General features: G+C 41.0%; 1 long non-coding RNA gene across 2 annotated transcripts in view; it reads right to left on the bottom strand.

Moving 5' to 3' along the window:
- Positions 1 to 314: 314 nt before the first annotated feature.
- Positions 315 to 12143, bottom strand: part of LOC142087238 (uncharacterized) — a 41237-nt gene continuing 29408 nt past the window's right edge. The window contains exon 4 of one of the 2 annotated variants that reach the window (XR_012675386.1): positions 315 to 2230. This is a non-coding gene — a long non-coding RNA (uncharacterized LOC142087238). Of the gene's footprint in view, positions 2231 to 5476; positions 8575 to 12143 lie in introns of those variants that run through there. The other variant, XR_012675390.1, reaches the window with a different exon arrangement.

Here is a 12143-nt window from a genome sequence, read left to right as displayed (position 1 = left end):
GGCACCGGCAGAGCTGGGGCGGGCCGTGTGCGCGAGGAGCCGGCGCCGGCGCCGGATTGGCTGTGTGCCTCGCACCGCCGGGCGGCGCGCGGGGGGGGCTGCGGGCCCTGTAACGGCCGGGCTGTGGCGGGCCGGTAACGGCTCCTGGCGTCCCCAGCCCCGCGCCTGAGGCGACAGGACACCGGGCCGGTGTCCCCAGCTCCGCGCCTAACCTCTCGCTATCACCGCCTCACGCGGCCGAGCGCTGCCGGGGCTCTCGGGTGTCTCCGGCGTGGCTGAAGGCTGGGCAACGCTCCAGAAAAGCCAGTTGCTTCTTGGTTTTCATGGTGCCACGGTCTTATGTTTAATTCGAGGTAATAAGTGACAGGGCAGCTCCGCCATCGCCTTGCCAGCTACCTGCGCCCCATAAGCAGCACCAGCAGGATGAAGTTACACTGAAGTGTACAGCAGTCAGGAAGGGTTAAATAACTATTTTTCTGGTCTTCATCTCAATTCAGAAAAAGGAAAGACTAAAGTTGAGGGCGAGGGTTACTGCCTGCTGTTCCTTTATTTTTGGGAGCCTGGTGGTTCAACACTTAAGGTATTCAGTCATGCCTCTAAAAGCTGTTGTTATGCTTGCAAATTTGATGATTTTACATTAGTATGTTAATTTTCCTGTCACTCCCACCTAAAAATATTAATAGCATAATGTAAACTACCTGCACTTTTATGTTTCTTGTGAAATACATTTTTAAAGAAATAAAGCAGCTGGAAATACTCATTTCAACTCGAATTCCTTCAAGACACAGCTCTTAGACTGAAACTTCGCATCAGCATGTAGACATTTTGTATTCCTACAAAATGCTTATATCTGAATCATTTACCTCTGGACTTAAAAAAAGAGGACAGTGATAATGACAATACTGCTATTAACAAGAATTTGCATGGGGTTTTTTTTGTACTACAAAATGTCCACAGGAGAAAAGTGCAGCAAAGTCTCAACAGAAAATTCTTTTTGAAGATTACAGTTTAAAATAGCCTGAAGTACAGCTGCCAAGAAATATTAAAGAACTGTACTGGAACTGTAATGCTTTCACATGGGTAGCAATGAGTGCATCTGTGAGGCTGGCTCTGGGCCCAATATAACAGAATTTTTATTTTATGTTTGTAGTTTAGTCTTGAACTCAGTTTGCTGCACCTAAGTATCGAGAAAAAACATTGGAGGAGAGGCAGTTTTAAGACTTTTGTCTATACTTCTCTTTCAGGGAAATTAACCTAGAAGTAGTTTGGAGGAAACTTTTTTAAAGTGACTTTTACAGCTATTTAAATGTTATACCATCTACTAGCTCATTACTGAGTTACTTTGATGCATTTGGTCAGTTCTTGGTGGACAGGAATCTAGAGAGTATTTATTCATCTGCCAGGACAGCCCAAATAATTTTTCCCTGCCAGGCAAATTAAAAAGACACTTCTTCCTTCAGGCAGAAAAAGACTAGCACTTGTCACAGTTTCTCACAGAGTAAAATTCTCCCTACAGCTGAAGCCCCAACTGTGGCTTGTTGACTTTCCCTGCAGATCAGATAGCTCACAGTATCCCAGTTGCCAAGTAACCTTGTCTGGAGTCTCACTAGTGCTTGATTTATTCAGCTTAATTGTTGAGGCTAATTTATTACAGGTTCTGTGAAACTTGAAAATGGAGTTCCAGATTCATAAAAGACCACACATGCAATATGTTATGCTTTATTGCTTTATGATAAGCAATATGGTTTTATTACACATTTCTAAGTGACATGATTGCTGCGTATGCCTTAAATGTAGACTGTAAAAACTGAAACATCTTCTGAAAGGCCACACAGAATAACAAATTACTTATCTATTCTGAGGAAAATCTGAACATTTAGGAGATAACACAGGGAAGCCATGTGATATAATCAACAACAGTAAAGAGGTACATCCTCACCTTAATCATTTGAAATGTGGTTCCTCTTAGTAATCTTGACGGTTAATCTTCTCATATGACAAAGTCTACAGGTGACAACCTTATGATAAAATTTTCCTTTTCTAAATTTTAAAAACAAATCTTTCTCTTCATACTAACCATGATCATCTCAAAGTAGATTTCTCATATTTACCGTTTGAAGTGGGAGGCTGCAGTTCTGGCTCCAAGTATGATCACTCCAAGTCATTTACTATCTTCTCTTGTTGACAACTTACCTCTATGATTATCAGAGCAGATCTCCAATGAGAGCTCCTGGATAAAACAGAATAACAGAACCCTGAACTATGCTATTTTTCACAGGTAAACTGAGGAAATGCAAGAGTTTTAATCACTTCTAATCTGTTTAGGCTCTACTTTTTCCATCTGGCCCAGGAGAACATCTTCCCACCCTTCCTTTAGCAGTCACCCTAAAGAGGGAGAAGCCATCTCAAAGCATCCTAGTGGAGAGGGGCATACCTTGTAATGGACAGAGACTCCGTGAAGATAGCCCCTAAATGAAGAAGATTATGATCCATATTTGTATAAAATACTGTACTTCTCATTGTACTTCTCACTGTACTTGATTTCACATGTCTTTCATATAAATATTTATAATTTTGTGTATTCACTAATATATGCAAGTTAATTAAAGACACTGAAAAATCTATTCTGGTAATAGACCAGCTGTACTGTTTCTGTGTTGTTGTTTTCCACTCTTAAATGAATTGATTTAATGTAAAACTGTTGTGAGATTTAAATGACCAGAAGGATCTGCTTGGTAAATGGTTTTTCTACCTGTTTTCCACTGGAAGCCCTACATGTCACCACTGGCTGCAGTGGAAGCTTTCGCATTATTGCAACACAAAGGATTTTGATTTCAGGTGATAAAACAAATGTTGATAGAGGTAATTGCTCCAGATAGCTTTATATTTTTGCCCGGGTAAAAAGTAAAGACAATAAAATAACCTCAACATTTGGATTCTAAATTACTCACGTAAAGCAAAAGAGGACGGATGCTTATTAAACTATTCTAAAACTAAGATTTCCACCACTGGAACACATAGTAGTTAGACTTTAAGTGCAATGCTTGCTTCATGCACACTGTCATGAAAGCAATGCTGGAATGGATATATGAATTGTAGGCAAACAAAAACAAACTCATAAAAAAGTACATATGGTCAAAATATAATTACAAGTGTTTTAAATCCTGAATATTGATGGTGGGGGAACATCACTGAACTCTGATTATCATCTCTCCACACAAATATACTCTGAGTGGTTTTCCAGATACTGTGGCTTTCTAGATGCTGTAAGTTACAATGAGCATTTATAAGTATTAACTTTGTCTCTTACAGATAAATGTAAGATATACAGGTATACAGTTTTGTTTGATCTAGTTTTCCTGATTCTATGCCCAATGCCGTAACTGTAAAACCATCCTTACTGCAGTCTCATACACAAATTTCTCTTCCTGAAGGCCGCAGTCAGTGCTGTCAAGACAGCAGTGTGCTATGACCATACCACTACCACTACCAGGACCAAAGCAACAGGAAAAGCACTAGACCTCTGCTACCTCAGCAGGGCCTGAATTTCTGAGAGGTAAATTACATTTATGCTCTAGAAAGTATCCTTCAGATTCCCAGTTTGTCATGCCAGCCCTCTCCATCCTTACTACCAATATTGTATGATGAATAAAGAATCAAACATCTCATAATTTGCAATATCCTTTCCTGTGACAATACAACCTATTGATTTTTTTCTATCCTTCCTCTTCCTGGAGTCTCTATCTTGAGCCCAGTTCCCACGCTGAGCATGAGAACACACTCTTCTGTACTTGTGAGCATCTTGGGCTCCCCCAAGTGTGTCTTGTGGTTTCTGCGCAGTAGTTACTGAAGTGGCTGATCTGCCCTTTCCTTTTCTTCTTAGTATTTAAGTTACGTCTCAGAGGGTGGGTTTTGTTTCCGTTCTCTCTCTGCCTATTGTTTTCAGCCTATAGCAATCCATTACCAGCAGAGGTCTTTCTCCAGAGATACTCAAAGACAAGACAGGTTTATTTTTTACATAAACTGTGACTGTTGCCAAAAGCACAAATGTGTTCTATGTAGGCAGGACATCCAGATTTCATTCCTGAATCAAGACCAAATCCATGCAACCAGGACCTTGAGACTAGTTTGGGATGTTTTTTTTTCATCTTAACTGAGAAGGTCCAGACATAGCAAAACACAGAAAGACTCTTTTGATATTTCAGAGGGTCTTTATAACAGCAGGGGGCCCTGCTGTGTATAGTAACAGAATCTAGTAAAGAAGGTAATGAATATACAAGAGAACTAACAGAGATCTATTACAATACCCTGCCTTTATTCATAGAGCAAATAAACTAGTCAGTGACAGCTGTTCAACTATTCTAATACAAACAAAAATATTTTCCTTATTGAATGCAAACAAGGTAGTATTCATAGCTAAACAAATGACTATTAAGATTTACCAAATAGACATATATTTTTCTTGTTATTCTAATTTATTAACACCTTAGTTTTGAGTTCTGAAAGTCCAAGACTATTTCTTTTGCAACATTTCAGAGGTTTAATCCAGCACTGAGAAAAAAATAAGAAATACCTTTTTAAGGGTACAGGTACCTCCTCTCTTAGAGAGTCAATAATGAGTGGCACCTTGCAAGACCAAGCCTCATTTAAAATGTGCTTTACACTAATTTAAAATAGAAAATAAGACAGTTATGCCATTTCTCTATTTTATGAAAAGCTACACATGACTTTTTAAGTGTCTGTTCCTGATGGCTTCTTTTCTTCGCTGTTGTCACAACAGAGTCCAGCTGATCTGAATGGCCTGAGATCTCAGGGCTCCTTCCCCCTTCACTGGAATGCAGTGTATATGCCTGCCACACTGGCTTCTTGCACACTACAGTATTTTGGCGTGCAACTATAATTTTACAAGAAAAAAAACCCAAAGTAGGTACAATTCACATATCTAATCCACATCAGATTTGGAGAGAGAAGGACTTCCTACGTTTCATTTCTGCTCACCACTACAGACAATTTGGAAGCATTCTGCTCTCTTGCAGTAGAGTTCCCCGTGAGCTCTCCTGTGGGGGCTGACAGCCTCGGACTTTCCTAAGAGCTGACAACATGCAGCAAATTGAAAAATTAAATCCCTAAAATGCTGTGCAACCTTGTGTCAGAAAGGTTATAACATGCATCCTGATTAAATAATGACTTCCTAATTAGTCAGCTATATTCAGTGGGGTTTTTATTCTTTCCACAGATAAAGTACTATCTAGAGAATTGTTAAGTTGTATCTAAAATACATGGGTATTCATACCAAGAACAGAATGTATCAGAGGAAAATTACAAATAAAATAACAGCTAGATGATAATATTTGCAATGTTACCATGAATGAATTGAAGTTGTAATGTTACAGTATACAACTGGTAAGAGGAAAGTGCTATATAAAAATCAATTCATTATACAGCAAGCTTTAATCCTATTTTCTATGATTCCGATTTTGGCAATTTCGGTAATCACAACAGTTTGCAATATTTAATACTGTTACTATGCTTCTCATCAGTAGATTTCAGGGTAGCTGTAATCTGAGTACCCTCTGAGTCTCTTCATAAGAAATCAAAGTTGTGCCTAACAAGTCCTTTGAGATCCCATTACTCTGAACTTGGGCAATGTCACGAAATCCTGATTTAGGATCCCGCCAACTATGCCAATTTCTCGTGAATGAGTGGTTTAGAGGCCGCTTAAAGAATCACCATCAAAGGTATTAGCAGAAAGTTATTTTAATAGAAATTTATAAAAGTGCGACTTAACAGAGTTCGATGGCAAGGTTCACTCTATCACTTACTACATGGATGAAAGATACAAAGGAAAATCAAGTTAGAATTGAGCTAGAATGATTTATACAGAGACCGAAGATGAAAAGGGTACGGGAGACCCTCCTGTTGAGTCACGAGGTTCAGAGAAGACGCCCTTGCTTTCTGAACTCCTGATGGGGTCTAGGTGCGGCTAGATCCACTCCTAGTCCCAGACTTGGTCAATGGTTTATGTCTAAGGGATTAGATGTGTCTAGCAGCAGTCTAAGGTTCATTCATAGTTTTAAGGTGAATCACAAGATTTTAGCAACACTTAATCATTGACTAATTTAACATTTACAAAGTAAGTTAATAGAATTTACTATAATCACAATGGTGGCTTGATTACAGATTGCACTTGTTATTGGTTACCTAAATCAATTCACACACACAGACACAAATATATATAATGTACAAAAGGTATACCTGTTAAAATTCCCCTCGAGTCTCATGAAATATTCATGTCAAATGTCTCAGCATTTCTCAACGGGTGATGGGTTGAGCCTCGAGGAGTGTTTCAGCCCAGGTCCCATCATCAGCTTTCGGCAACGGTCACAAACTCGAGAGTTCATGAGCTCTGAGTGGCCTCCCACTCAGAGGGAGATACTGGTTGCAGCCCACTGCAGTCCAGGAGAGCTCAAAGGGCCTCACTTGGGACGGCTGTTTATAGGTTTGCACGATGATTGGCTTTAGTCATCCGTAAATTTCCATCCTACTCACAATCCGGAATGATCCAAGATAGTAACAATGGTATCGTTCCACAGTAACAATGGTATCATTCCACTTGAGCTATGATCCAGGTAGGGACTGTTTCAAGGCTGTCAGGGATGATGAATTATTCCCGCTATCATTCCCTACCTTGGTCAGGCGTTCCTGGTACGGTCAGTGCCGCTCCCCACCTTAGCCGTGCAAGAGTGCCTGGTACGGTCAAGGGACGCTTAACTGCCCAACTCATTACACAAAGGCTAAGGCCTAACGGGAATCCCTGATACCGTAGAGTAGTCCAGGGGAGGAGGGGAAATGCACCACCACAAGTAAGAGTAACATTTAAGTGGTACAAATGTTGGCTTTGTTCTCCGAGTACAGCTAAATATTGAGTGTTTCCCAATTACAAAGCATTTTGTTCTTCACAATGTTGTTACGCATTGATGTCTTTTGGTTTCAGGAAGCCCACATTCAGGTTGACTTCCTGTCTCCAGGTTAGGTTTTGCACAAAGACCATGCCGGCAGTGGAAGTAAGTATGCCAGCTTCTACCAACACAATGTCACTGCTAGCTACTTCAGACAACTATGAGATAGTTATGAGCCAGCTCAAAGCGTTACTGCATCACCAAGCTTCCCAGGTAATCAAGGCCCCCTTTTGCTTTACAGTCACTGCAGCACTTTCCCACCTCTGCAATTGATCATCACCACTTGTCCACCACAATCCGTGGCAACAGAGTCCAACCAAAGTGAAACCCACTTCGGTAAACAACATTTTACATTTTTTTTAAGAAGTCATATCTTTTCTACACCTTTAGTGTGCTTCTTTTTGTAATCGGAAAGAAACACTTTAATCTCTAGCTCCTGTACTTTAGTAAGTTCCTATATTTGTAATGGGAAAAAAAATCCTTGAACTTTTCCATTCAACTGCTTGCTTTTACTTGATTCTTAAAGGAAATGTGTCCAATACAGTGACCTTGTCCATATATTTTATAACAATGAGTTATATGTCGCTGAAACTCTCTAGGGGTAAAAACTTGGTGGGAAGATTCCTCTCTGATCAAGCTGAAACATAACCTAGAAAATGAGTTTTATGGCCCAGGTCAACAGTGTTTTTAAAAAAAGATTTATTTGCTTTGTGGAGCAAGTCAGCTTTGGATGAGATTTTTTAAATAAGCTTTTATTAAAATATTAATAATTTAAATTATTTAATGCCAGTAGCAGCTACCATTCCATAAAAAAGGCTTCCAACATTTTATTCTCACATATCAGGCCTTTTTCATGGGAAACTTTATTAAAATCCAGATGTTGTTCAGAATAGTTCAGTTTCAACAAAATAGTCATTTTTCACCAAAAACCTTCTGACCAGTTTTATTTTAAATGTAGTGTGTATAAAAAATGATTCACAAAATAAAACTACATTATTTTCATAGAGCACCCTTTCAATTAATTCTTATGAAAAGAATTCAATAGACTATTTTACACGTTTTAATTTGGGTTTATTTTTTGGGTAGAGGGTTAGGCTTTTTTTTTTGCTTCTCATAAGAGAATGAGAGCTGGTAAACATTAAGATATGAAGTCACTGAACTGGCACTTTTTCCACTGACTGCATTGAGCTTTGGACCAGATCTTAAAGGTTTATGTTCAGTTTGAAGAACAGTAGGAACAGTAATTTCTCTGAAGATACTCATTATATTCTGAACTGCTACCATCAGCAGTATTCCACAGGAAACAATCATCCTCCATACTTGTACAACGTAGAATACAGGAAGGATTTGCTCTTTTGGCCTAAAAAACCATAGTTTTTGTAATATGGTTTCCATTTACTTAGTGTCCTCAGAATCCATTTAAATAGGACTTTATTATTTAAATATAATTAACAACGCTTTGCCATTTTAAGCTATTAAGAGTAGTTTTCTAACCAGTGCCTTTATTTAAATGAAACAGCAGAAGAAAAATGAGTGCTTAGTTACCACATGCCATTATTGTAATCCTGGGGTTTAAGCCATGCAACTAGTCATGACAAAGAAGCTTGCTGAAGGTCTGTCAAAATAGAAACATGTGACAGCAGCTGTTAGTCTGTTTATCAAGCTTTTTTCCCCCAACTCTCCATCTACCTTTCTATATATTTATGCATTTGCTGTTGTTCTGTATCTCCAACTCCTCACCATCAACATGAAATTCATTATTTTAGCTTCTTATGACAGCAAGAAAACCAGCCTCTCTCTTTATGACTAAAGATGGAACGCAACATGGGGATCAAAGAACTGCCCTTGGTAAGCTGTATTTGACACCTTCTTTGTCTGGCTTGTCTGAAACTTATGTTCACATGATTTATATAGGATACATAAACTGCCTGTTGATCAGGTCAATTCATCACCACAGGCCAACTTGCAAAAGCTAACGTCTTCTCTGAAGGGTATAGCATGAACCTGTAATTATGCGTGCTATCCGCAGTTCAACTCAGTGGAGAGAGAAAAAGGAAGATTTCTGTAACTAAATACAAAAAGATACTTCATCCTTAAAAGGTCATTGCACAAGATTTTTACAAATGTGCATTAACTAATTTCACAGCTCATGAGGTAAGTTATCTTTTCCTCATTTTATAGGTAGACACGCCAAGCCACAACAAGTCAGAGTGCCATGCACAAAAACACAGTCACACTGACATAGGAGTGGAATGCTGACTCTCCTACAGTCATCAGGGGCTTTGCTGCTAATTTCAAAAGGCAAGAAGATAGGCACAACTTTGCCTCAACATTGCAAGTTCATCATACACTATTTCCTTTCCTGAAAGTATCTGTATTAAAATAACATTTGGAGATACATTTGTCATAATTAAAGCAACAGATACTTCTTCTAGAACACAAACAAGACTTCATGTTACATTGAACATGGAAAGGCTTTTTTTCATCTTATTTATTTCCTGTGTGCATTTCTTAGGAAATCAATCAGACTATTGAATTTCAAGTTTGCATATATTCATTCAAAGGCTTTACTAAAAACGTATGCTTTGGCTTGTGCAAGAGGCATTTTAAGATCGTCAGCTTTATTCCAATGCTGCCGTGCTATGTTACGTGCTAACAAGCAGCATTACAGAATTTGCAAACAAGGTGTGAGGTCTTGCTTGGATTGCCAGTTAGACGCGGACGGAGATGTCAGGCAGTCTGTACCTTTACTTCCTGGGGGATCGACCAGAGATACTGTGGCGGTGCTGGCTGGAAACTTTCTGCTACGCCAGCTGTTTCTGGGGGGTGGATTGGGGGTGGAACAGTAGTGTGTGGACCAAGAGCAAAGGTTAATTTGTGTTCTTCCCCTAGCAAAATTAGTGGTTCCAAATCCATTGGACTTCGATTTTTAATAGGCTGGGTAGCATTTCAACCCTGATTTCCAATGCACCCTGCAAAATTCACACTCAAATCAAGATGTCTGGGAAGTCTACTTGTATACTATGTAAATATTAGAATTTAAAATAAGTTGAACACTTCAGGTGATCTGATTAAAGCTTATTGCAAAATCAGTTCTGGTTTTGTTTTTGTGGTAAATTTGACCTTGACAAGTCTTACAACAGCTTGAAATCTTTTCTTCTGAACTACATTTTATCAAACCTGGAAAAAAAGCACCATGACACTGCTTGTTAATTACCAGTCAAAAACGCAGATTCAGGTAACACTCAGCTTTCCAGATACACAACTGATGGCAACTTTAAAGGAAAAGTGCCAAAATGTACAGGCTCCAAAATTTGACATTTCAAAGGTTAAAAAGGTTTAAAATACAGAAAAAAAAATCAGTCTGAAGAAGAAGCAGACTGCAGTGTCCTGAAACAGTTATTGACGCTGCAAATAAACAAAAATGTCCTTCTTGGAATTTGAATTTCTAACATATAGTGCTCTACTGGGTCATTTTGTGAGCAGGATTTTGGAGAGAGGATAAGCAGGGCCAGACACACTCCACTCAGCCTTCACAAGCTGAGCAGTAAACAAGAAAAAGTTTTCAGTACAATCAGTACAATGACTGGAAACACACAAAATTTAATTCCTGAATAAAACAAATGAGTTTTCTTCACCATGTCAAGATGGTCCCTTCAGCACAAAACCCATCCCATTTCTGTTATTTTGTTAACTATGAATTGGCTAAAATTCTCAAGTAGCAATTATTTTTAAATTAGGACATAGCAAGAGCGAAAATATTGCACATGAAATAGAATAAGGACTGGAACAAATTATTTATGAAACTAAACACTATGGCAAGCAGAAGCTCTTAGAAGAAATAGTAAAGACAGGAAAAAGACTGAAGCTGTAATTGTATGGGACACAATAAAATCAAACGCAGCAAAAGCAGCTTGCTTTCTCTTCATCAACCAAGGAAAGATACCAAAACACACAGAACAGAACCCAAGTCTCAAACCATATAATTTAGGTACCTAAAATAGGAAGCTGGTTTTCTACATTCTAAGTCAGTGGAGAAAGTAAAAAGAAGGTTCTACAAAAACAATTCACAAATAAGCCTGATTTACAGCCCAGGCTTTTACTCAAGGAGGTAACATTAGGTCATAGGAATATTCCTGAGTGAATGATCCCTTATTCCACTCTCTGACCACAAACAAGGAAGGAGTCTCTTCTGGGCACCCAGGACGGGTAAAATGGGCCTTCTCCTCTCCAGGGGCAGCAAGAAGGAGTAGCATTTACCTCTCTCTCCCCGGAATTCTGCTGCTGTTGTATTTCATGGCAGATCTCCAGTCATTTGCTATGAAAGCTGAACTGAACTTGAGAGATAAAAACATTTTCATCATCTGGAAACAATGAGGAAACTGTGAAAGAGGACCGACTTGTTCCTGCGGGAGGGAAGGATCAGGAGAAAATGCCCCACTGGCAGGGTGACAGCGTGAGGGACGAGGCTGCTGGCGTCCAGCCCTGCTGCCTCATCTCTAGCCCTGACTCGCTCCCCAGCAGCCCAGCAACAGGTGACCCCTCTGCGGACCCCACCGCTGCAACTAAACCTCGCGCTGCATTTCTAACGCCACCGCGAAGCTGGGAAACGAGAGCAGGAGGCTTTTTTGCCCAACGGACAGAGGAGACTCAGCGGGGGCAATACTGCAGTTCTCAAACCGCAGAGCAGAAAAACAAATCCAGACAAAGGGAGCGCGCTCTGCCGCGGGCAGGCGGCGGCGTGCGGCGGCACGGCGGAACCCGCCGCCGCCCGCGCGGCGGGAGCGGCAGCGACGCGCTGCCCGCCCGCCGGGGCTGCGGCCCCGGCCCCCGCCGCCCCCGGCCCCGCTCCGGGGCTTGCACCGAGGAGATTTGGCTTTGCCATTCCCCTGGGAAACGCCCGGTTCCCCCGGCATCCCCAGCCCCGGAGCGCGCCCCCGCCCGCAGGCGGCGACAGACAATGCGGGACCCCGGCCGGGCCGGGCCGGGGAGGCCTGTGGGTGCGGTAGTTCCCTGCCCATCACCTGATGCGGTGGGCAGGCGCAGCCGGGGCTGCAGGAACTACAAAACCCGCCAGGCACCGCGCCTGGCAGTCTCGCTGGTGCAATCCACACCTTAGCACGCCTCGGGGCCGGGGGAAGCGCGGGCAGGGGCGGCTGCGGGCGCTGGCTTGAGAAGGATGGT

The sequence above is a fragment of the Calonectris borealis genome, chromosome 12, assembly GCF_964195595.1.
Source record: "Calonectris borealis chromosome 12, bCalBor7.hap1.2, whole genome shotgun sequence".
NCBI lineage: Eukaryota > Metazoa > Chordata > Aves > Procellariiformes > Procellariidae > Calonectris > Calonectris borealis.
The sequence above is the reverse complement of the archived record's forward strand: the minus strand, read 5'-3'. Positions and strand labels throughout refer to the sequence as shown.